We start from the raw sequence: 27,561 nt of genomic DNA on the forward strand, positions 1-27,561 counted from the left end.
CTTGCAAACAAGGGGAAAGACAACAGCTGGCCATCCTCGACACTTAGGTCAACCTGTTGATTGGTTGCACATGGATCTACCCTCATCATTTCAACTTGGCCCTAAAGAAGCCGTAGGCCATGAAGGTCAATGCCAATGTGTTGTCAACTTTGACCTTGTTATCATGTCTAACTTCCTTAAAGATGCACTTAGCCTTGATGTTTAGGTCAAGGGAGAGCCCAAAGTCTCCTTGAACTCGTCTGTGGTATGGTCTCAATTATTTGTGTTTAAAGATAAAGCAGTAGTGATGTACTTTGTTGGGAAACTCCCACAAATGCCGGAGATTGTTGTAGATATTGATAGGGGATTCCAATGACCTGTAGTGGGTAGAATATTCTACTCAGGTTCGGCCATTGCTGTAGATATTGATAGGAAATTTCAACGACTTGTAGTGGATAAAATATTATACTCAGGTTCGGGGCTATTTGAAATACTATTCTTCAAACCAGTAGATAAACTCACCTTTATCACTACATCCACTGTTGTGATTTGTGGGAAAATAGTCCACATCATCCCCTGGCAAAACCAATCAAGCTCATTAAAGATGAGCTCCTGAACCAATTCCATGTGTGGGTCAAGTTTGTGGATGTCCCCACAATCCTTTGACCAGATTCCTTGTGTAGGTCAAGTTTGTGGATGGCCCTACAACCCTTTGGCCATGCATTGGAGAGCTGATTTCTTCATCGGGAAAGGTGTTGTTTACTCCTACTATTCACTATCCCAATCGAAATAAGGTTGCAACATGTGGAAAACAAACAAAAAGTTTCCAAGTATCCTTGAAATAGAACTGAAAACTGTTGGGAGACTTGTGATCTACTTGAGATGGGGGAATCTTGTTGGGTCATGCTATCATTGTGGAAACTGACTGCATTTTTCAAAAAAATTACCCTATGATCTCTACTGCCTCTCAAATTATCCCATCTTATCCGGGGAGAAAATATATGGTCCCGCAAGAGCAGATCTTTGGGAAAAATGTCTCCAAAGTTGATAGAGGAAAAGTGTCTACAACCGATAAAACGCAGGGTGGAGCATCCCCACCTTATGCAAGGACACCTAGTGGTAGGCAACCACCCAACCCAAGACCTTTGTTTAAACCTAGTGTGGGGAAAAACATTCCATCATCTTCAAACAATCCAAAACCAGTAGAGAAAGACAACTGAGTGGTAGATGGGGATGGTTTCTGTGTTTCCGGGAAACCTTTAAATCAAGGGGCTTCTCCTTGGGGTATATCTCACATAATTATTATGAAGCCCTCATGGAGGACATGCCATCTCGTGAAACCTTGGTAGCCATAGAAAACATCATGGAAACCCATGAGTTAGCCAAGGAAGAAAAAATATCCAACGATGAAACCCACCCATAAAGCATTCATCTAGAAGTGCATATGCAACCAACAAATAGTGAGGAGGAAACACACGTGGTTCAGATCACAACAAATAGTGAGGAGGAAACACACGTGGTTCAGATCACACCAGTATGAATTTTTCAACCTTTAATGTAAAAGGGTAGAATGACCCCTCAAGGCTGTACACTTTTAATAAGTGGATGCTTTCTAGTCAGATTGATGTGTGTTTAGTTCAAGAGCATAAAAGGAAAGACAATGCAAGGCAACTTATTCACTATAGAGGTATGGAGTTCTTCTATGGAGGAAAGAAAGGGGATTCTCAAGAGTGCTTACTTGCATTAAGGCAACTCTTGATCCCATCCAGCTACTGGATCACCCAAATGGTCGATGCTCAGTTTTCCAGATATCCACTCAATGGGGAAAAATGATGTTGATTAATGTCTATGCACGTAATAACCCTAGACGTAGGGTTGATCTTTGGCAATGGACAGTAGGCTTGTAGCTATCTCATGGAATTATGGCTTGGGACGTTAACATGGTATGTATAGGGCAAGATACCACCTCTACTTGATCTCTTATTACCAAGCTAAAGAGTAATTCTTGGAAGATAATGGTGAGTGCAGGTAACTTACATGATGCTTGGCTAGAAACTACACACCAAAACCAAGGATTTACCTTCCATTCACAATCTCATGTGTCTTCTTGGTCCTGGCTTGATAGGATTTATTTATGATTTTGTTGTTGAGTATAAATGCTCCTTGTCAAACCACATCCCTCTTGTCTTTTCCTTATCTAATCTACTTAATTTTGACTTTAATAATGTTGGTCTCCAACATTCATTCATGGTAAATAACTCTTTCATGAGGCATCCTATTGTAGAAGGCAAGGATAGTCCCAAAAAGCGAGATTGCTCCTTAGAAGGCCGACCATCGAGAATTGCTACACCAATAGAAATTCGGCAATAATTACAACATTTACTCATGTACTAACTTTGTAAGCCTATAAATAGGACCCGCTACAATGTCTCAAGGGCTTTTTTGGCTTTTTGGCCTTTGGGAAGTTCTTTTAACTTCTGGCTTATGAGCTCTTGCTTCTCCTATAATCAATGCTCAGACTTCATCCAAAGCTTAAGCCTTTTGTACACTGAAGTGACTATCTTTGTATTAATTATTGGAATCTATAATACAATTCCTAGTTTCATGCCGCTCCGCTCCCATGCTTAGAAAGATACCAAAAAAATGCATGTCAAGCTTATTTGAAGCTTACTTGATTAATGGTCAATGATCAGGGCTTGTTAACAGGCCAAGTTTAATGATTAATGTATGCCAATGTGGCTAAAAGGGCCAATAGATGCCTTAATCATGCTAAAAAGGAGTATGCTTGAAGTGAGCACAGGTGGGGGTATATGATTTAGAATTGTAGTGCTTAAAGTGCTCTACATGCCTGTCTTTACAGCTCATCGATTGGAGCTACGGTGCAGAAGTTATGATAGTTTGAAGTTTGAGGCGATTGCAAATCTGTACCAGATTGGGAAACTGCATTTGAGGGGATAGAATTGAAATGAATGCATGGGCTTTAAGTGCTCACTTTGTGGAGTGCCTCGGTCTTCTTAGATCAGTGATTGAAGTTCTGGTTGCCAAGATATTGGCCGTTAAAGATTCACCGGGGGCCGGTTCCGTACCAGTCCGGTCCGCTTGGTTGGAATGCCATCTGGGAATTTTTGACTTTGACCAATTTCCGGAATATCATCTTATGCAAAACAGTGATTGCAAGAGCTACCCAGCCTGTTGCGGTAAGGAAACTTTAGGGAATTTAACCAAATGCGAGGGGAATGCCTTTCCCCAAAGCTAATCTTGTACTTGCATCTCGAGGGCAGGAGACACTTTTCCCAATTGATTGTGGAATTTACCCAAGGTGAGAGAATTCTTGATGAGATTGTTGGACGGGGCTGCTACAGAAAGTTGCTGAGCTTGGCGATGCCTTGGCCAATATGTATGCCAAATGTGGTGCCCTAACAAGATTTAGACCAAATAGGGTGCCCTAGTGGCCGCCCGCCACTGAGATGGCCACCCACCATTGAGAAATCCGCCCGCCCAATTGAAGCCTTAGAGGTGTGTGAAGATAATGAAGAAAAGAAATGGAGGCAGCAGACTCTGCATGAGCGCACGGGAGAGGAAAGAAGCGCTCATAGCGCATGCTGCAGGCTCAGATGAGCTCGCGATAGAATTGAGTTTTCCTCAAGAGCTCAAGGCGACCCCATTCAACACCGCTTTCACTGGATTCTGTGCCAGTAAAAATCCACGCTATCATAGGGGGTGTTTTTTTTGCCTCCCTAGAAACGATGGCGCCATCATTGATAAGGGAGGAAAGGGCTATAAATAGGGTTTTTTAGAGCAATCAAAGAGTTGTTTTTGTTGTTGGGAACGAGAAAAGGAGAGGTGGTTTGAAGAGCTGTGGAAGAAGAAGGAGAAGGGAGTCGCAAGGAGGAACGGGGGCTCGTGATCTCTCTCTCGTAAGTAAGTGGTATCATCTCTCTCTCTTGAGCTTGAACAAGGGTTAAACAAGCTATCCTCTCTCTCTCTCTCTCTCTCTCTCTCTCTCTCTCTCTCTCTCTCTCTCTCTCTCTCTCTCTCTCTCTCTCTCTCTCTCTCTCTCTCTCTCCAATCAAAGCAGGAAGAGAAGGTCGGCTATCAAAGCAAGAGACGAGGCGAGCTTGTTCTTTCTCTCACTTGTCCTTGGCTAGCAAAACAAAGGGAGATTCCCTTCCTCTTTTTCTTGGCAAGGCAAATAAGAAACAAAGGGAGATTCCCTTCCTCTTGTTCTTGGCAAGGCAAATAAGAAAAGTAAGAAAATGAGGCGAGATTGTTCTTTCTCTCACTCATCCTCGGCTAGCAAAACAAAGGGAGATTCCCTTCCTCTTTTCCCTGGCAAGGCAAAGAAGACAAGCAAGGAGTTGAAGGCAGAAGCCAAAGGGTTAAATTGCAGCAAAGAGGGATTCTGTCTCTCTCTAGCAGAGCGGAAGCCATAATAAGTAGAAAAAAGCAAAATTAGCAACACAAGAAAAGTTAGCACCTCAGGGCAACATGAGAGATGCTCCGCTTAAACTTTGGCAGGGGCGGTATGAAGAAGCTAGTGGAAGAAATACAGCATAATGTTTCTCTTGTGGAAGCAGCTACATATGGGCTGCAGGTTCGTGGTAAGGGATATGATGAAGGTACAGGTGCAAAGACAGCAGAAGTAGGTAAGGTAACATATGGGAAGCTAAACCAAGTAGGGAATTCAATTTGGGAAATACTGGGTGGACCGATCCAGTAGATTATCTTTCAGTGTATGCATATATTGCTAAAGCTCAAGCCAATGAAGCTATGGTGGAAGAGAAGAGAAAAAGGGATGAAGAGGTTGTTGGGACGTCGAAAAGGCCAACAAGATCCAGCAACAAGAAAGAAGAAGGGACTGCTCCTAGGCCCCCTCCTGAAGTGGTTATGGAGGAGGTTCCGAAGGACAAAAATCAAGGTAATCCTAAAGGGCCCTCGTATAAACTCAAATTTGATATTGAATTGGCTATAGATCTGAAGAAGGTTTTTGAAGAACGTATCCTGAATAGTAAAGTGGAGCTCACATTGGGGGATATTTTGGGAATTGCCAAGCGCGAGTTCCATGAGGAGATCATTGGCATTATAAAAAGGAAGCGACAGATACTGAGTGAGCAAGACCTAGAATTATTTAAGAGCCAAGTGGTTCATCACATTGAAGCAATTTAGGATGATTATGTAGAATGTTTAGAAAATCTTGAAGAAGAAGAATCAAAGCCTGTGGTGGTTTCAAACCCGATTGTACTCGAGGTAAGAAACATGCATTTTAATGATGGGAAAGATGAAGAAATTATACCCAAGAGTCACTTATCAAGGACTCATTGGGCAAGAGCAACGACAGAAACTATGGTAAAGCTTGGTGACATTAAGGATCCGATCTTATCCCTTATAGACCATGGTTCATAAATCAATCTTATGGCGAAGACTTTGCACCAGAATGGGAAGTGGCCAATTGATGTGGACCGCGGGTGGCAGATTCAAGCTGCCAACATGCTTCCAGAAGAATTTACAGTGCAGGTGCAAATGTTAAGGTAACTATTGGGGATGTCTGTGATGAGCAAAAGTTTTTTATACAGGAGCATTCCTTGTACCCACTGATTTTGGGACAGCCCTACATTACGACTGTGTGGATGGAAACAAGGTGCTAGATGATGGCTTGGCCTATGCGAGGGTTCGAAGTTGAGATGGTAAGAAAGCGGTTCAATTTCTAACTATATGTGTTAACTATGCCAGAAATAAAGACAGTCTACGTGATCGTCCAATGCTAAAGATACGCAAAGAGTTCAAAGTGGGAGAAACAATATGTTTCAAGCATTCAAAGTGAATTGTAGGGATGTGATGTGCTGGAACCGGATGATGTGATTTTAGGAATCTTTGAAGAGTTTTCTAATGATGACACTATGTCAGAGCTTGATGATATAAGGTAAAACAGGTTAGAAAGTGGAACTGAAGTTGCTAAGGTGCACTCAATGGACATGTACGAAGAGTTGGACATATACGAGGCACTTATGCATATTGAGGATGACTTGGGTAAAGCGGTTGAAGCACGGGTAGAGACGAGATACAAAACAGTTGCAAAGAAAGTGAGACAAGTGGCTACACCTCTACCAGAAGGAAGTGATGGCGTGATTGAAGAAGTTTATCGACAACCGATGCTCAAAAATCCTAAAAACATTGGGCATAAATTCACTAAAGAGACATTGCAACAGTTGAAGGTTGGAGAAGATGGTTTTCTCAACGAAGAGGAAATCAAGTGCTTTCAAGGTATGCTCCAAAAACACGGTAAAGCTTTTGCTTTTGAGCCAAGTGAGATTGGGTGTGTGGATCCAAGTGTTGTTTCACCTATAGATATATTCATTGTTCCTCACATGCCATGGAGCTTACATCCCATTCCAGTTCCTAAAGCTCACTTGTCAAAGCTTATGAATTTGCTTACTGAGAAGATACAAATGGGAATCTTGGAGCCATCGTGTATGCCATAGTACTCCAATCGATGGTTCACGGTTCCAAAGAAAAATTGTACTTTAAGGTTCATACACGATATGCAACCGGTTAACAAGGTAACAATCTGCAATGTGGGTACTGGCCCAATTATGGATGAATTTGTTGAAGCCTTTGCAGGTAGATAAATTTACCCTATGGGTGATCTCTACTCTAGATATGATCAATTTCAGTTAGCTTTGGAGAGCAGGGATATTCCTACGATGCGTACACCTCTCGGGTTGGTAAGGATGTGCACTCTGCCACAGGGTGCTACTAATTCTGTAGCTCATATGATGAATGGCATGAATAAGGTATTAAGGGACTTTATCCCTCATGTTACTATGCCTTTCATTGATGATCTACCAATTAAAGGCTATGAAGAAGGCTCAAAAGATGAGGTAAAAGATCAGAGGGGGTGCCGACAGTTTGTTGCTCAACATATTGCTGACTGTGATGCTATTTTACCCAGTCTTAAAGAAGTTAACTTAACACTTTCAAGGCAAAAATCAACGTTTGGTGCTAAAGAGGTTTTAATTGTGGGGCATATGTGTAGTCTAGAAGGTAGAAGGCTAAGTCTAGCTAAAGTTGAAGTTATTCAAAAGATGAAGGAAACATGCTCTGCGGTTACTGAAGTTCGTCGGTTTCTGGGTGCATGTGTATTCTATCTTATTTAGCTGCCACATTTTTCTCATGTTGCAAAAGTGCTTTATCAGTAGTTGAGAAAAGGTAAAAGACTTTTTTGGGAAGAAGTTCACACACAGGCTATCAGGAAATTAAAGAAGATGCTTCTTGAGGCTCTGACCTTGAGGAAAATTTGACTACCAATGAGAAAGTGCAGTAATTTTAACAGCTAACACTAGCCTGCCAGGTATTGGGTGGGCTCTAGGTCAAGATGATGAAGAAGGGCACAGGTATGCGGTTCAATTTGGAGCAAAAGTTCTCAATGCTCGCCAAAGAGGCTACCCACAGGTTAAGATAGAGCTTTGGGGTGTTGCTACTGCTCTAAGGTCTGATAAAGAATACTTTATTGGAGCTTCAATCGTGGTAGAGATAGATTGCTTGCCATTGATAGGGATGATTGCAAATTTCTCTACTCCGGATATTGCTATGCTGCGATGGATAGCCTATCATTAGGAAGGGAATGGGGTATAGGAGGGCCTCTTTATTTGGTAGTTTAAGGAAATGCTTAAAGCTTAAGTCAAGTTTGACCAAGCCTAAAAGAGACGGCAAAAAGGCCTATGCTGATATTTTTTAAAATACCATTTGCATATTTTGTAGTTTCACAATAGGCTACTTTAACACAAAAGAGAGGTGGGTAACTGAATTTCAAAATGTCTTTTCCCATCTCTCTCCTCTCTCTCTAATATATAAAACACTCTCTCTCTCTCACTTAGTTCTCATTAAAAGAAGCACTTTATGTCCCCTGCCAAAAAAGAAAATTTTTCATAATCTCTCTCTGCATTCTCTCTCTAAAACGTGATCCAACTCTTTCTCTTTCCCCCCCTTTTCTCTCTTGTCACTTCCACCTCCCAATCATCAAGAGGACAATCTATGCTGCCTACATCTGACAGAAAGTGCAGATCCTCCAAGGCTGTAGATCTACTCTCTCTCTCTCACTCTCTTCCTTTATGTCTCTCTCTCTCTCTCTCTCTCTCTCTCTCTCTCTCTCTCTCTCTCTCTCTCTCTCTCTCTCTCTCTCTCCCTCTCAGGCTCTCTCTCCTCCCATTCTAGCTTCAGCTGAGAGCAATGGAGAACTCCATTACCTCTGTGTGCAGCGGAATTTCTCTCTCTAAATCCCTCATGATCAATATTTTGAATTCAAAAGAGATTGAGCTACACTCCCTCTCTTTTTTCCCTCCACAACATAATCCTTGTCTACTATCTCAGAGTACCTTTCACTTTTTTCCTCCATAGCCAGATTTTCTTGCTTGCAGTAGTCACCATTACATATTCTCTCAATATTTTTTTTGATTCGCTAACAAACATGTCATTCAATTTCCCTCCACTGCAATACATTACTAACAAGCCAAAATGATATTGATTAACGCTGATTTGGAGTAGGAGTATGCTACTGTGCAACTTGGCACATGAAATCCCAATGCTTTAAATCAGCGACAAAGCTTTGGGTGCAAGGAAATCAACTTATGGGTTGATGGCCACGTTTACCCAGGTGATCCAACGACTAATGCACCATTACCCTTTCGTAATTTCACTGAGGTTTTGTGTTTTATTGAAGATGGAAGAGGCGGACAGTTTGGCTACTGCTGGAGATTGTATTCAGCTTTTGTCAATGAAAGGGAAGCAAGTAAACATCTCTTGGTTGCCTATTCATCACTACAAGAGAAGTCTACGAAAGATCTACAACAAGCTAGAGAGGAAGCCAACAAGAAGATGAAGCAACTGAACGATGAGATGGAGAATCTCAATGAAAAAGTACAACAACAAGACAAGAGCAGGAGTGTCGACTAGACAATTATGTTCAAGTACAACACACTTAAGCAATATGCGTCTGCGAATCAATCATCTCACACACATTCCCCTCGGCTACCACATTCGTAAGCGCAAGAGACAAGCAATGTCCTTGCTATCCTCAAGTGGTGGAGCTCAAACGAAACATGTCCCTCAAACTCGGTAAGAATACTGATGCAAGATTCTAATTTCCTATATGTTCTACAGGATTGTGTAATGGTAATTCAATATGCAGAAAATTGGCTTGAATGATAATGGGAATTGATCCCGATGCTTCAACAACCGGACGTGCTCTGCTTCAGCATATCATCAAATCAAAGGAGTTGGTTGAGCTACTAGATGATCCATCCAACTCTAGCATTGCTAATGTTTTGCGGCAGAAGTATTTCAGTGAGCTAAAGAACATTGTGTCGCCTCAAGAGATGATGGACGTGTGTGACAACACCGGAATAAGTTTCAAGGCCTATGAAGGTTTGTATAAAAGTGACACACTCAGTCATCGGACAAAAGCTTTGTTTTGGTTTTTGCCAACACCTTATAGTGTCAGTGTTGCAAAAAAGTGGGCCAATAATGATGTTGCAAGCTTGTTGGGCGGATTTCAACATGTGAAGGATGACATGCCATTAGATTTCAACATGTGAAGGATGACATGCCATTAGATGACAACAAATTATTCCGCTACAACGAGTTTAACAATGTGTATGTTGACTTGTTTGAAGCTCCAAGAGTCAATAATAAGATTTTATGGGTTGACACAAGAAGAGTGTGATGGGAAAGTGATATTTTTTATGAAGCTTAATGGGTGCCTAGTTGTTAAAGGTCAACGGCTCGAAAGGGTAAGTGGTACGTTGATGAGCAGGGCCTTGGTGGGTGTTGATGCGGAGCTAAATGCCAATGAGAAGGGAAATACTTGTTTAGGTGTTCAGCCAGACAAAAATATTTGGTGGCTGGTGACTCTCAAATGGTATTTCAATCACACAGCAATCATTGATGTCATTCGACAACAGCAAGAAGGACAAAGATTGCATGTTTCAGGTCTTGGAACGTTCCAAGTTGAGTGGCATTTGGCAAGAGACTTGAAAACACTCAAGTGTATGTTAGGGTGCAAGCAAGGTGCAATGACCCTCTTTCCATGCATTAATTGCTACCACACTAAAGTCTCAATGGGAACTGATGGCAAGTGTGCAATGGCCAGCAAGTTGAAAGGTGGAAAGGGTAAGGGAGGCAAAGTTACAGTCAACTTTGCAAAAGGCGTACCCACTACACAAGCAGTGGGTAAACAACTACAACAATGGTTTCAAGGTATCCTCACTTGTGACTAGCAACAAGTACCCCCTAATCGAAACATGGATGATCCAAATTGGAATTCTATTTTTTCAATACCACTGCTAAATGTGCATGTGTGCACCCTTCATGCCCGTCTCCGAATTCTTGACAAGTTGCTTATGCTCCATATTAGTTACGGTTGGAATATGGACCCTGCAGAAAGAAGAGAAGAGTGTATACGAGAACTAGAATCTATTCTATCGAGCATTGGTCTACATGGGGGTGCAGTTTAGCTATCAAAAGACAAGAAGGCATCTGAAAGTACAAAAGATCTCCCGAATAAAGTTTTTATGGGTGGTAGTAAATCTAGACATTTGCTTTCAAACTATTTAGACTCCCAAAGTCCCAATGAGTTTCGGTTGTGGAAAAAGGTGTGTGACATTACCACCTACAAAGGTAATGAAGTATCCCTAGGAATTAAGCGTGCTCGTGTGTGGTAGTCTATTGATGATATTTTTCATCTTCTCGAAAAGGCAAAGCTAACCGATGATGAGATATCCACCGTAAAGTTTGTAATCAATAGTTTTACAGCACAAATGGTGAAATATTCTTGGGGGGAGACATTTGATATTTTCAATCAGAATACTGTATGCGAAACTAAAGTTTGTTTTTTCTTCAGCACATTCTTTTTGCACATAGTGATTTTTTCCTCAACACTTATGGTTCATTAGGAATTTGGAGCAGCCAAGGGGTGGAGCGCTCACACTATCAAGCAAAAGCAGTGTATTCTAAAAATACATGACATGGAGGTGGAAGAAAAAATATCAATGCCCTTCACGAGATGTTATATTGGCTCTATAGAGTTTTAGCAGGGAGAGAGAAAGAAGACAAGAGAACAAAGAAGTTTAAAATGTAGAATAGAAAAAGTGGTTAGCTTGAGGTGATCATAATCATATCATGCTTTGAGTGCAAAAGATTGATTCCGATGCTGGTTGGAGACAAGGCAACGTGATGGCAGGCATTGGGTGGAAATTTAATTTCCTTTTGACACTAACTATATCTATTGTAAACATGCATTGTCATGCAAATTGATTTGTAAAGGCAACAATTATTAGTCCCATGCCTCAAGTTTCATCTATTTTGGAGTCTTTTTTAATTTTTAGTGATTTTATTGTGTTTTTTAAAATTTTGTTAAAAGTTTAAGTACTATATAAGTCAAAACTCACAACTCAAAGTTCATTTCTAGTTTGCACATTTTAGAAGATCCTCTCAAGCCCAAACATACAATGCACTCATATCTTGCACAACATGGACGATACACAAGAGCACACCACCATGCACAACGATGATGACACCACGGCCACTGAAAACACTGCAAAACTGCAACCAAAACCTCGTATAGAATCCACAGCCTCAACCACAAGAACCAGCTCCAAACACCCAACCACTCCCCCAACCTTCAACTACAGAGAATCAAAACACCATGCGACAGATTTTTGGTGATCTCAAGCCACTACACCATGCAAATTGCACACCTCTATAGGACCTCGGACCATTTTCCGGTCTTAATAGACCAACACAGGAAATAGGACCTGGAGCTCATGAAATGGCAGGAACTAGAGATTAAGCAATAGCAACATCTGAATCTTAAGCAACCGCAACTACGCCGCAGAAATTGCCCCCGTGAGTCAAACAAAGGGTGATCAAACTAATACCCGGTGATCCTGTTTCAATAGCACAAGATGCCAAGAGGAGGAAGAGAATGAGAGGGTTAGAAAAGAGAGAGGCAGCAGATAGAAAAGCACAGAAATTGCATGAAGAACAAAGAAGGCAGAGAGAGTAGGAAGAATGGAAGATAGCCGAGGCTGTGAGAGCCCACTTGGATAATTTACAAGCACAAGCAGAGGCCAAGAAGGGAGCGGAAGAGGATAGGGCTCAAGCCGCCCAACAAGCAAAGGCTGGGAGCTCTAGACCTTCAAAACTTACTCAGAGAGCAAAACAATGTGCAAAAAAGAAAAAGGACAAGCTCACACCTGAAGAGCAACAAGCCCAAGAAGAGAGGAGGAAGAAGTATAAAAATGACCCTCCTCAACGGGCCAAACAAGCGGCTCATCCACCACCGCCAACAACGTAGAAGAAAAGGCAGTGGAAGGCTAGAACAATTGCTCTATGTCAGATCCGCAAATATCAAAAGAGCATGGAGCCAATAATACCAAAGGCAGCTTTTTCTCAGGTGTTAAGAGAAATAATTTGACGAATAATCAGATTCAATTCACGTATCCAGCGTGCGGCTCTTTTGGCTTTACAGGATGTCATCGAACGAGGGCATTTTGGTGCAATTGTTCCAAGATGGTGTATCTTGTATGGTGCATGCAAAGTGAGTTACATTAAAAAATAAAGATCTAGCTCTAGCGCTAAATGTGAGGAATGAAGGGTGCCTCCATAAAGAATTAGTTTTCCCATGTAACCTCCGTTTATGAGATTTGTAATCTTTCGATATAATATAAACAACTCGATTTTCTCTCATTCGGTGTAACTCTAATAGTTAATTGTGTAGTTTCTATTGTTGAAGTATTTGAGTTAATCAAGTAGTTAGATTTCACCTCCTTGACCATACAAGCACCCGTCTGACGTGGGACGCCTATCGATGAATATTTAGTGAAACGGTGCCGTTTTGGGTGCGTACGAAGGCCAAGGGACGACCAAAATCAAAATTGCCCCATGTGCGTCGTGGCGCACATGGCATTTTTCTGGCCCGTTCTGTGTCGTTGGTCATCGCCGTGGCTTTTGGTCGTCCCACGACCTCCGTACGCACCCGAAATGGCTTCGTTTCACAAAATATTCACCGGTAGGCGTCCCACGTCAGACGGGTGCTTGGATGGTCGAGGAGGTGTGAACGCGTTGAAGAAAAAGATTTATTGGCCAATATGTGCAATAGGAAAAAAAAGTATATGAATTGACAAAGAAAATGCAGAAGACAAAATGATTGTATATTGGTCTGGATATATTACATCATGGCTGGTTGGTTTTCTTGTAAATTACATCTTTTGGTATAGGGCGAATGGCCGACTTGACACCAAAAATTTTGACAATCTCCTCTAGGTTTGTCACCCCTTGATGTAGGCTTAAGGCACAGTGGGAGAGGACTCACCCAGGGTGCTTTCCTGTAAAGGCATACAATGCGGCCTCTCGATCCACCAAGATACACTTGTGAGCATTAAGGGTAAGGGAATCTTCAGCAACAAGGATGGCACTTAATGCCTTACACTTGAGCAGCTCCCCTGAACCATGCTTGGAGAACTCTGTGTGTGCAACTCAGAGAACGGATGGCCCCAGATGGCCAAGGTAGTGCCACAGGGAGCTATCTCTACCCATAGGATTGATGTATGAACCTCCATTACGCATTGCAAACTTATCAACATGGTATACGGCCTGCAAAACATTTTAAACAACTTCAAAACTTTCTATAACAAACAATTTACTGTCGATAAAGTTAAAAAGTGGCTATCTCAGTTTCCTCATCCATCTCTTCAAGAGTTTTCCTTGTAAGGTTGATCCATCTCTTCAAGAGTTTTCCTTGTATGGCATAGATAGCGAGCACTGAGAGCGACTCATCTTCTCTGAGTCCTAGTGTCTTTGCAATGTCATCAAGGAACAAGAAGTGACGACCATCCACCACCACTGCATGCAAAGTGAGAATTTGGAGGTCAGGAGCTTCTTCCAACACCTTGTCTCCCTCTATCATCACATCTTCCTCCTTAGTGGATCTGGGATCTTGCAAGAGAAAAAGTGCCATAGATGCTTCAGCCTGCTCATCAACCTCTTCAATAAAATCATTTGATTCCTCCACAATGGTTATAGGAGGTTTTTGGTTGGCCTTTTCCTTTGATTTTCCCTTCTCCATGCCCTCAAGCACAAGCAATACGAGAACCATGTCCCAAGAGATGAATTGGGTGCCTATGCAGCCCATGCCCAAGTCTATGAGGTCATCCTCATCCTCTGTCCTGTAGTCCCACTCTGTAAGCCCTTTTATAAACCTCAACAAGCTATAGCAAAAGTTTTTGTTGGCCGCATAGAGGTGTTTGAGAAAATCCACTGGCAACCACACCATGTTGGATCCCTCGAAGACTATTGCATATTCTTCCATGTGCTCCATCATGTAGTCAAGAAAGCTCTGGAATCCCTCTACATGAAGGTTAGGAGTGGCATCAATGTCGAACGTCCCCTCAAAAACACTGACTAGTTTATGTGCACGATCTGCAAGTCCTATCTTTTGTAATTGTGTGAGAAGTACATCAGAAGATGTTGCCATGGGTCTGTTTGCGAAGAAGATGCGAAGAGAGCTGAAAGATTGTGTTTTGTGAATCTGAGAAATGAAGTTTAAAACCTACAAAGTGACTTTTATACTCAATGTGACTTTTCAAAATCACTTAGAGTTAACATCAAATTAAGTCAAAGCTATAATTATAAACAAAATCACGCGACAAGCATTGAAAGACACCAACATTGAAAGTCTTCACGCTCAAAAATGAAAACTTGCATATTTCAAACTTATCTTGAACAAATTAAAAATGAGAGAGAGATTCAAAACGCCATATGTATAAATGGGAGCGAAATCATTTTAGTTACAAGATTTTACATTAATTCATCGTGGAAAACCAATGTTTTCACACAGAAAGCTCTTCTCTTTTTTGGAACGAACAACCTTTTCATTGATTACAAAAACATATTGATTGGGCAAGGTATATCTAAGATTAAGATACTCGCAAAGGTGACTGAGATTCTAGTCGTTATTCACCGAGATGTCATGCACTCCATTATTGTGGAGTCATATTTGCAGATCAATTGATTCTCTAGGAGCAACATCGGAGTCTAGTTCCTCCCATTATCCCTTTGCCGCTTTCATCTTCTGCAAGGAAAGACAATTGACAAGCTCTGCTTCACAATATGGTATATGCTCACCACATTCTCAGCAACTACAGAGAACTTGATTGTATCTCCTTGGTGGTTGACCACCTTAGTCTTCCATCCAACTGCAAGGAAATTGTTGATCTCACTTTCCCCTTTGCAAGTCCACATTGTTGGTGTCCTGTGAATACTCTGCAGTCGAAAGATAAACACGGACACATGAAGGGACATAAACCAAGTTAGGGAAGCTTTATGGAAACCATAGGTGCACTTCATTTGTTGAATACACATCCGCCTCGATTCTCTTTTTGGTTGCTGTGATCAAGGCACTACCAGGCTTAGGCCATTCCATACTCTCATGGGTTTGCTTGAACTCCATGATCCTTCCCTTCCTCGAGAAGCCAAGTGTTTCCTTGAGACCTTGTGAACCTTTTGAGCTGGGCTACATTGTCACCCATATCAATCATTTGAACACCATTGTCACCCAACATCCACTGTCGTCTTGTACATTGCTAGGTCATCGAGTACCTGATGATGCCATGGAGAATAGTGGCACAACCTGTAGACAAATACTTATAATTAGAGATTGCACATCCATATTCTCAATTGTATAGAGCAAGATTCTTGATGGTACATCAGACGAAGCATGCCAGTTAGTGTTATACTGCTCCACCTTCTTGTTGGCTTAATTGGGAAGATAATGTTTCAAAGCTTGAGAGGAAAGTAGATCCTCTCTAGAGAGCACAATGGAGAAGGAGCAAGAAACCTCTTGAGGAAAGAAAGAGGGATGATCTAGCAGAAGTACATGCAGCAGATCTTCAGCTTTAGGTAGAGGTGTTTAGTGAGGCTCATGGAGAAATGGAGAGCTTCAGCTTGAGGAGAATGCAGTAAGCTTGAGGAGGGAAAAAAGGTTCAAAGTTCTACTACATAGCTTTTGGGAGGGAAAACTGAAAGGAAGGAAAGAGAAGCAACTCTTGTCACTTCCACCTCCCAATCATCAAGAGGACATTCTATGCTGCTTACACCTGACAAAAAGCACAGATCCCCCAAGGCTACAGATCTACTCTCTCTCTCTCACTCTCTTTCTTTATGTCTCTCTCTCTCTCTCTCTCTCTCTCTCTCTATCTCTCTCTCTCTCTCTCTCTCTCTCTCAGGCTCTCTCTCCTCCCATTCTAGCTTCAGGTGAGAGCAATGGAGAACTCCATTACCTCTGTGTGCAGCTGCATTTCTCTCTCTAAATCCCTCATGATTAATATTTTGAATTCAAAAGAGATTGAGCTGCAGTCCTTCTCTTTCTTCCCTCCACAACATAATCCTTCTCTACTATCTCTGAGTACCTTCCACTTTTTCCCTCCATAGCCAGATTTTCTTGCTTGCAACAGCCACCATTACACATTCTCTCAGTATTTTTCTTGATTAGCTAACAAACATGTCATTCAATCTCCCTCCACTGGAAGACATTACTAACAGGCCAAAACGATATTGGTTAATGCTGATTTGGAGTAGGAGTATGCTACTGTGCAACTTGGCACATAAAATCCCAATGCTGTAGATTAGTGATGACGAAGCTTTGGGTGCAGGGAAATCAACTTATGGGCTGATGGCCACATTTACCTAGGTGATCCAATGACTAATGCACCACTAGCCTTTCGTAATGTCACTGAGCTTCTGTGTTTTATTGAAGATGGAAGAGGTGGACTGTTTGGCTACTGCTGGAGATTGTATTCATCTTTTGTCGATGAAAGGGAAGCACATAAACATCTCTCGGTTGTCTATTCATCACTACAAGAGAAGTCTACGAAAGATCTACAACAAGTTAGAGAGGAATCCAACAAGAAGATGAAGCAACTGAACGATGAGAGGGCGAATCTCAATGAAAAAGTACAACAAAAAAAAAAAAGAGGAGGAGCGTCGACTAGACAATTATGTTCAACTACAACACACTTCACGCAATATGCGTTGGTGAATAAATCATCTCACACACATTCCCCTCGGCTACCACATTCGTCAGCGCAAAAGACAAGTGATGTCCTTGCTATCCTCAAGTGGTGGAGCTCAAAAGAAACGTGTCTGTCAAACTAGGTAAGAATACTAATGCAAGATTTTGATTTCCTATATGTTCTACAGGTTTGTGTAATGGTAATTCAATATGCACAAACTTGACTCAAATGATGATGGGAATTAATCCCGATGCTTAAACAACCGGACGTGCTCTGCTGCAGCATATCATCAAACCAAAGGAGTTGGTTGAGATACTAGATGATCCATCCAACGCTGGCATTGCTAATGTTTTGCGGCAAAAGTATTTCAGTGAGCTAAAGAACATTGTGTCACCTCAAGAGATGATGGAGGTGTGTGACATCACAGGAATAAGTTTCAAGGCCTATGAAGCTTTGTATAAAAGTCTCACACTTGGTCATCGGACAAAAGGTTTGCTTTGGTTTCTTCCAACACCTTACAATGTCAGTGCTGCAAAAAAGTGGGCCAATAATGATGTTACATGCTTGTTGGGCGGATTTCAGCATGTGAAGGATGACATGCCATTAGATGACAACAAATTGTTCCACTACAACGAGTTCAACAATGTGTATGTTGACTTGCTTGAAGCTCCAAGAGTCAATAATAAGATTTTATGGGTTGACACAAGAAGAGTGCGATGGGAAAGTGATATTTGTTATGAAGCTTAATGGGTGCCTAGTTGTTAAAGGTCAACGGCTCGTAAGGGTAAGTGTTATGTTGATGAGCAGGGCCTTGGTGGGCGTTGATGTGGAGCTAAATGCCAATGAGAAGGGAAACACTTGTTTCGGTGTTCAGTCAGACCAAAATATTTGCTGGCTGGCAGCTTTTCATCTCCCACATGAGATACATGAGACTCTCAAATGGTATTTCAATCACACAGCAATCATTGATGTCATTCGACAACAGTAGGAAGGACAAAGATTGCATGTTTCAGGTCTTGGAACGTTCCAAGTTGAGTGGCATTTGGCAAGAGACTTGAAAACACTCAAGTGTATGTTAGAGTGCAAGCAAGGTGCAATGACCCTCTTTCCATGCATTAATTGCTGCCACACTAAAGTCTCAATGGGAACTGATGACAAGGATACAAAGGCCAGCCAGCTGAAAGGTGGTAAGGGTAAGGGAGGCAAAGTTACAGTCAACTCTGCGAAAGGTGTACCCACTACACAAGCAGTGGGTAAACCACTACAACAATGGTTTCAAGGTATCCTCACTTGTGACCAACAAAAAGTACCCCCTAATTGAAACATGGATGATCCAAATTGGAATCCTATTTTTTCAATAACACTGATAAATGTGCATGTGTGCACCCTTCATGCCCATCTCCGAATTCTTGACAAGTTGCTTCTGCTCCATATAAATTACGCTTGGAATATGGAGCCTGCAGAAAGAAGAGAAAAGTGTATACAAGAACTAGAATCTATTCTATCGAGCATTGGTCTACATGGGGGTGCAGTTTAGGTATCAAAAGACAAGAAGGCATCTGGAAGTACACAAGATCACCCTAATAAAGTTTGTATGGGTGGTAGTAAAGCTATACATTTGCTTTCAAACTATTCAGACTCCCAAAGTCCCAATGAGTTTCAGTTGTGGAAAAAGGTGTGTGAGATTACCACCTACAAAGGTAATGAAGCATCCCTAGGAATTAAGCGTGCTCGTGTGTGGCAGTCTACTGATGATATTTTTTGTCTTCTCGAAAAGGCAAAGCTAACCGATGATGAGATATCCACCCTAAAGTTTGTAACCAATAGTGTTACAGCACAAATGGTGAATGCTTGGGGGGAGACACACATAACACATTACATGGTGTGTTGAACATTTGATATTTTCAATCAAAATACTATATGCGAAACTAAAGTTTTTTTTCTCTTCAGCACATTCTTTTTGCACATAGTGATTTTTTCCTCAACACTTATGGTCATTAGGCATTTGGAGTAGCAAAGGGATGGAGCGCTCCCACTATCAAGAAAAAACAGTGTATTCCAAAAATACATGACATGGAGGTGGAAGCAAAAAGAGCAATGCCCTTCACGAGAAAGAAGACAAGAGAACAAAGAAGTTTAAAATGCAAAATAGAAAAAGTGGTTAGCTTGAGGCGATCATAATCATATCATGCTTTGAGTGCACATGATTGATTCCGATGCTGGTAGGCATTGGGTGGATATTTAATTTCCTTTTGACACTAACCATTTCTATTGTAAACATGCATTGTCATCCAAATTGATTTGTAAAGGAGACAATTATTAGTCCCATGGCTCAAGTTTCATCTATTTTGGAGTGTTTTCTAATTTTTAGTGATTTTATTGAGTTTTTAAAATTTCTAAAAAGTTTCAGTACTATATAAGTCAAAACTCACAACTTAAAGTTCATTTTTTGTTTGCACATTTTAGAAGATCCTCTCAAGCCCAAACATACAACGCACTCATATCTTGCACAACATGGACGATACACAAGAGCACACCACCATGCACAACGATGACACCACGGCCACTGAAAACACTGCAAATCTGCAACCAGCACCTCGTATAGAATCCACCGCTTCAAATCCCCAGCCACAACCACAAGAACTAGTTCCAAACACCCAACGACTCCCCCAACCTTCAACTACAAATAATCAAAACACCATGCCACAGGATTTTGGTGATCTCAAGTTTCTACACCATGCGAATCCCACACCTCTACCGGATCTCGGACAATTTGCAGGTCTTAATAGACCAGCACAAGAAATAGGACCTGGAGCTCATGCAACGACAGCAAACTGGAGATTAAGCAACGGCAAAACCTCAAGCTCAACCAACCGCAACTACGCCACAAAAATTCCCCCCGTTAGTCAAACAAAGGGTGATCAAAGTAATACCCGGTGATCCTGTTTCAATAGCACGAGATGCCAAGAGGAGGAAGAGAATGAGAGAGTTAGAAAAGAAAGAGGCAACAGATAGAAAAGCACAAAAATTGCATGAAGAACAAAGAGTGCAGGGCGAGTAGGAAGAATGGGAGGGGGCCGAGGCTGAGAGAGCTCACTTGGCTAATTTGCAAGCACGAGTAGAGGCCAAGAAGAGAGTGGAAGAGGATAGTGCTCCAGCCGCCCAACAAGCAAAGGCTGGGAGCTCTAGACCTTCAAAACTTCCTCAGAGAGCAAAACAATGTGAAAAAAAGAAAAAGGACAAACTCACACTTGAAGAGCAACAAGCCCAAGAAGAGAGGAGGAAGAAGTATAAAAATGACCCTCCTCAATGGGCCAAACAAGCGGCTCCTCCACCACCGCCAACAACGCAGAAGAAAAGGCAATGGAAGCCTAGAACAGTTGCTCTATGATAGATCCGCAAATATCAAAAGAGCATGAAGCCAATAATACCAAAGGCAGCTTTTTCTCGGGTGGTAAGAGAAATAATGGACGAATAATCCGATTCAGTTACACGTATCCAGCGTGTGGCTCTTTTGGCTTTATAGGATGCCGTCGACGAGGACATTTTGGTGCAGTTGTTCCAAGATGGTGTATCTTGTATGGTGCATGCAAAGTGGGTTACATTAAAAAATAAAGATCTAGCTCTAGTGCTAAATGTGAGGAATGAAGGGTACCTCCATAACAATTAGTTTTCCCATGTAACCTCTGTTTATGAGATTTGTAATCTTTTGATATAATATAAATGACTCGATTTTCTCTCATTTGGTGTAACTCTAATAGTTAATTGTGTAGTTTCTATCGTTGAAGTATTTTCGTTAATCAAGTAGTTAGATTTCACCTCCTCGACCATGCAAGCACCCGTCTGACGTGGGATGCCTATCGGTGAATATTTTGTGAAACGGTGCCATTTTGGGTGCCTACGAAGGCCAAGGGACGACCAAAATCAAAATTGCCCCATGCACGCCGTGGCGCACATGGCATTTTTCTAGCCCGTTCCACGTCGTTGCTCATCGTCATGGCTTTTGGTTGTCCCACGACCTCCGTACCCGAAACGGCTTCACTTCACAAAATATTCACCGGCAGGCGTCCCACGTCAGACGGGTGCTTGGATGGTCGAGGAGGTGTGAACACGTTGAAGAAAAAGATTTATTGGCCAATATGTGCAATAGAAAAAAAAAGTATATGCAGTGACAAACAAAATGCAGAAGACAAAATTATTGTATATTGTTCTGGATATTACGTCATGGCTGGTTGGTTTTCTTGTAATATACATCTTTTGGTATAGGGCGAATGGCCAACTTGACACCAAAAATTTTGACAATCTCCTCTAGGTTTGTCACCCCTTGATGTAGGCTTAAGGCCCAAGGTGCTTTCTTGTAACGGCATACAATGCGCCTGTCGATCCACCAAGATACTCTTGTGAGCATTAAGGGTAAGGGAATCTTCAGCAAGGATGGCACTTAATGCCTTGCACTTGAGCAGCTCCGCTAAACCATGCTTGGAGAACTATGTGTGTGAAACTCAAAGAACGGATGGCCCCTGATGGCAAAGGTAGTGCCACAGGGAGCTATCTCTACCCATAGGATTGATGTGTGAACCTCCAGTATGCATTGCAAACTTATCAACATGGTATGCGGTCTACAAAACATTTTAAACAACTTCAACACTTGCTATAAGAAACAATTTACTGACGATAAAGTTAAAAAGTGGCTACCTCAGTTTCCTCATCTATCTCTTCAAGAGTTTTCCTTGTAAGGTCGATGCTAGAGCGATCTTCTTCACCCATAATGATCAGCGGTTTGTGTGGAAGAAAAGTGCTTTCGGGGATGATTTCATAAAATGAGGCATATGATTTGATTTCCATAGGTGTATTTGCCACGGTTTGTACCAAATTTTGTTCGTTTTCACTAGGGAGGAATGAGAGTCTTGTTAGGAGACCTTGGTCTTTAAAGTCAATTTGAAAGTTGAGATTCTCTTGCCTTCCACTCGGATCTTTCATGCTAGCATAGACCCGCATAGATAGCGAGCACTGAGAGCGACTCATCTTCTCTCGGTCCTAGTGTCTTTACAATGTCATCAAGGAACAAAAAGTGATGACCATCCACCACCACTGCATGCAAAGTGAGAATTTGGAGGTCAGGAGCTTCTTCCAGCAACCTCGTCTCCCTCTATCATCACATCTTCCTCCTTAGTGGAGCTAGGATCTTGCAAGAGGACAAGTGCCTTAGATGCTTCAGCTTGCTCATCAACCTCTTCAATAAATTCATTTGATTCCTCCACAATGGTTATAGGAGGTTTTTGGTTGGCCTTTTCCTTTGATTTTCCCTTCTCCATGCCCTCAAGCACAAGCAATACTAGAACCATGTCCCAAGAGATGAATTGGGTGCCTATGCACCCCATGCCCAAGTGTATGAGGTCATCCTCATTCTCTGTCCTATAGTGCCACTCAGTAAGCCCTTTTATAAACCTCAACAAGCTATAGCAAAAGTTTTTGTTGGCTGCATAGAGGTGTTTGAGAAAATCCACTGGCAACCAGGCCATGTTGGATCCCTCGAAGACTATTGCATATTCTTCCATGTGCTCCATCATGTAGTCAAGAAAGCTCTGGAATCCCTCTACATGAAGGTTAGCAGTGGCATGCATGTCGATCGTCCCCTCAAGCACACTGACTAGTTTATGTGCGCGATCTGAAAGTCCTATCTTTTGTAATTGTGTGAGAAGTACATTAGAAGATGTTGCCATGGGCTGTTCGCGAAGAAGATGGGAAGAGAGTTGAAAGCTTGTGTTTTGTGAATCTAAGAAATGAAGTTTAAAAGCTACAAAGTGACTTTTATACTCAATGTCACTTTTTAAAAGCACTTAAAGTTAACATCAAATTAAGTTACAACGATAATTATAAACAAAATCATGCGACAAGCATTGAAAGACACCAACATTGAAAGTCTTCACGCTCAAAACTAAAAACTTGCATATTTCAAACTTAATCTTGAACAAATTAAAAACGAGACTGAGATTCAAAACGCCATATTTATAAATGGGAGCAAAATAATTTTAGCTACAAACTTTTACATTAATACATCGTGGAAAACCAATGTTTTCACACAGAAAGCTCTTCTCTTTTCTAAAACGAACAACCTTTTCATTGATTACAAAATCATATTGATAGGGCAAAGATTAAGATACTCGCAAAGGTGACTGAGATTCTAGTCGTTATTCACCGAGATGTCATGCACTCCATTATTGTGGAGTCATATTTGCAGATCAATTGATTCTCTTGGAGCAACATCAGAGTCTAGTGTCTCCCATTCTTCCTTTGCAGCTTGCATCTTCTGTAAGGAAAGAGAATTGACAAGCTCTGCTTCGCAATATGGTATATGCACACAACATTCTCAGCAACTACAGACAACTTGATTGTATCTCCTTGGTGGTTGACCACCTTAGTCTTCCATCCAACTACAAGGAAACTGTTGATCACACTTTCCCCTTTGCAAGTCCACATTGTTGGTGTCCTGTGATGAACACTCTGCAGTCGAAAGATAAACACGAACACATGAAGGGACATAAACCAAGTTAGGGAAGCTATATGGGAACCATAGGTACACTTCATTGATGAATACACATCCGCCTCGATTCTCCTTTTGGTTGCTGTGATCAAGGCACTATCAGGCCTAGGCCATTCCATACTCTGCAAAGTTGGTGGATGAACTGGAGAAAGATTACCATACCCAGTTTGACTAGGCGTTACATAAGTATGGTTATAAAAAAAAAATGTCCTGTGAGACAAGCTCCGCGAATGGACAACCAGCATAGAGCAGCTTGCTAAGGTCAACGTGGTTGGCCTCAAAAGTTCCTGTGAAGGACACTATTGGCTCCCACTCTACAAAATCAGATGGGAATACATCTGCAAACATGAACAAGCAATGAAAGCCTAGTAGACATCAAAGCAATTTATACAACAAAATTACAAAATATACAACCTAAAAATCTGACAGAGGAGTGAAATTACAGTTTGTAGGAAACCTCGATGGAGCCATTGTGGTATTTAGCTTCAGTTGTGAAGCAACATACACATGTTGCACCTTTCCAAGACGCTTGCCATCATGGGTTTAGTTGAGACCTTGTGAACCTCTTGAGCTGGGCTACATTGTCACCCATATCAATCGTTTGAACTCCATTGTCACCCAACATCCACTGTTGTCTTGTACATTGCTACATGAAATGGAGTCAATGATACTCCTAGGTCCTCGAGTACCTGATGATGCCATGGAGAATAGTGGCACAACCTACAGAAAAACACTTATGATTAGAGATTGCACATCCATGTTCTCAGTTGTATAGAGCAAGATTGTTGATGGTACATCAGATGAAGGATGCCACTTACTGCTCCACCTACTTGTTGGCTTAATTGGGAAGATAATGTTGCAAAGCTTGAGAGGAAAGTAGATCCTCTCTAGAGAGCACAATGGAGAAGGAGCAAGAAACCTGTTGAGGAAAGAAAGAGGGATGATCTAGCAAAGTATATACAGCAGATCTTCAGCTTTAGGTAGAGGTGTTTAGTGAGGCTCATGGAGAAATGGAGAGCTTCAGCTTGAGGAGAATGCACTAAGCTTGAGGAGGGAAAGAAGGTTCAAACTTCTGCTACAGAGCTTTTGGGAGGGAAACCTGAAAGGAAGGAAATAGAATAAACTCTTGCAAGGTGAAGTGAAGAGAAGTGAGAGATGGTATAGTAGAGAGAGAGGGAGGGAATGATCAGCACGTTTTTGGAGGGATCCCTTTTTGGGAGAGAGGGGGGGAGAAACTGACAGCCACTAGAGAAAGAAAGTATTGGTTTTTACTCAACTATTTAGAGAAAAGTTCATTTTTTTAAATTTATAAGAGATTTTTTCTTTGTATTTTATAAAAGAGCCCAAGTTTGACCACTTACTTTTAGGATCTGCCATACCCACCATTTCAGTCCACATGGCATCCACCCATTTGCCCTTTCCATGATCTCCTATAATCCCATGGCAAATAAAGAGGCCCCCTTAGACCCCATTCACTTCCTAATGTATTAAGTCTCTGAACCGTGAATTTTGTTATATTGTTGGTAGAGATAATCCGGTTGCAGATATGATATCAAGAGCTAGGTTTGAAGATGAAGAAGAGATGCTGACCACAAGTGATGATGTTGGCTTGAAGTTCTATACGTCTTCTTATCTACATGCAAACTATGGTAATATTGCTCATATTTTTGAGGTATGATGGAGAATTGCTTTTGATCAGTTGCTACCTTAGCACTCTTACCAAGCATGAAGGGTGGACGGATCAAGAGTATAAAAAGACCAGAAAGAAAGTGTACGGATATTTTTTGAAGGATGCCGGACATTTATGGAAGCAACCAAAACGATCTACAGAAGTACCGCAACCGGTTGTTTGTGATAGAGCAACTCAGCAGTAGGTTATCAAAGAATTTCATGAAATTTTATGGGCTGGACACAGAGGGTTTTGGGCAACTTTTGTCAAGATTAAAGATCATTACTGGTGGAAAGGTATGCTTAGTTTGTGGAGACATGCTTGATATGCCAACAGTATTCTAATGTGCGACATTGAGATGGATTGAATCCCACCTATTCACTCGCTATGCACTACAAGTGGGTGGTGGACATGATTACCATGCCAGTAGGTGTTTGGCAGATGTGGTATATTGTTCTTACCAGAGAGGATCTTACTAATCAGGAAGAGAGAGATTTTTGTACTGTTGACCACTGGGTCAACAACACAACATAACTCAAGTTTCGTACCAAAGTCTTATCTTTTGCGAGTTATGAAATGCTACGGATTATGGCTATAAACGTCATTTGTAATGAGTAGTTATTCTAGTTTCAGAAGCCGGGGTGGAATGGCACTTCTAGATTGTAAATACAAAGCCATTTGACCCTTTCAACCCCATTTTTGGTTAAACCTAAGGTAGCCTTAGTATATAAGGTACCTAGGTCATTTTGTAAAGGAGACTTTTAATCATAATCAAACTTTAGCGCTGCCGTCTACTGTGTGTGAGAGAGAAAGAGAGTGAGTGTGAGCTTCATCCTCCTGCTACGCTCGGCTCGCTCAACACATTGGAGATCCAACTGCACCATTGTTGTAGGCTCGAGGAGAGCTACGCGACGACACCAAGCATTCCACGCAAGACGAAGCGCACACGTCTACGCATCTAGGAGCTATTTGTGGCCGTATGTGTATCAAACGATGTATGTTTTCTGCGTGCTAGTAGTCTATAGAATCGTGGCAACATAAGCTACGCATAGGTACTCATAAATTTCAGTTTCGGGCACTTTCAAAATTCGGCTCTGTCATCCTACGCGTTTTCCGCAGATGGGTTTAGAGTGAGGGTTTTGAGTGTAGAAGCTTAGGGACAGGTGTATCCTAGTGAGGGGATGGTGTTCCTTAAGTTTTGTATGAATCTGGCATGATTAGGTGAGTTACCTTCCGTATGTGTGTATGTGGCTAGGTGGTGTAGTTGAGAGCAGTGAGGTTCTTGATTGTGGTTTAGTTGGCCTTCCAGAGTGTTGTATGTGTAGGATGGTCTCAGCCTGACAAGCTTAAGAGATTTCCTCCGTGTGCCTATCGTGTCATCTGTGTCCTCGATTGACATTGTGTTGATCTAGGTAGTGTTTGCATGCACTTCATTGGTGTGCGAGTCTCTCCTGTCCAACATTGGCGCCGTTGCCGGGGACACAAGGACCTAAGTAGGTTTCCTACTAACACTCGTGTGATGGTTGCTTGATTTAGTTTCGGCTAAAGAAAGCGTTTTTCTTAAGTGGATCCGGAAGAGGATATTCCGTGATCAAGTGGATAGCCAGAAAGTGTGTGTCTTGCCGAGGGTCTGCGACTAGATAGGTTTAGTTAGGATATATGGATTAGAGTAGTTGTTGGTGGTCGAGTGATTTGTGAGGTGATAAAAGCGTTTACTAGTCTGTGTGTGGCAGTGAAGCGTTTTTCTACTCATAGATGCAAAACCCCATATGATTTGTAGGAGTAGCTTTAGGTAAGTGATCCGATTCTGATCTAGAGCTATTCAACACTGAATTATTTGCTAAAGTGCTTGATTGCATTTGAAATCACGAAAAAGTGTGCTTTTGAGGGTAAAAATGCATTAAACAAGCTTTTGTGGATATTTTTGTATGACTGACTGATGTTGTGCATATAAAAGAGCATTTTGAAGGGTTTTGTGAATAAAACCTGCAATTCTGTAAACATAGACATCCTACGCGTAGGATGTCTCAAGGGGGTTTTGGAGACCAAATTTGAAAATTATGACTGCACCAGTGGGTTCAGAGGGTAGGTTTTACCCTAGTAACATATTGACTTGGGTGTTTTTCCCTATTTTTGTTGACCAAAAGCCAAAAGGCGAAGTCAGAAAATGTAAAATTTCAGCAAAGGCTTAACTGAGTGATTTTTGCATGTTTTTGGCAATTGTGAAGCATACTTGCACTTGCTGAGAGCATAAGGAAGCATCAGCGACACTTCAGTCTGAAAAACTCAACAGTAGATATCCTACG

Source organism: Adiantum capillus-veneris, chromosome 26, assembly GCF_014529385.1.
Source record: "Adiantum capillus-veneris isolate H3 chromosome 26, ASM1452938v2, whole genome shotgun sequence".
Taxonomy (NCBI): domain Eukaryota; kingdom Viridiplantae; phylum Streptophyta; class Polypodiopsida; order Polypodiales; family Pteridaceae; genus Adiantum; species Adiantum capillus-veneris.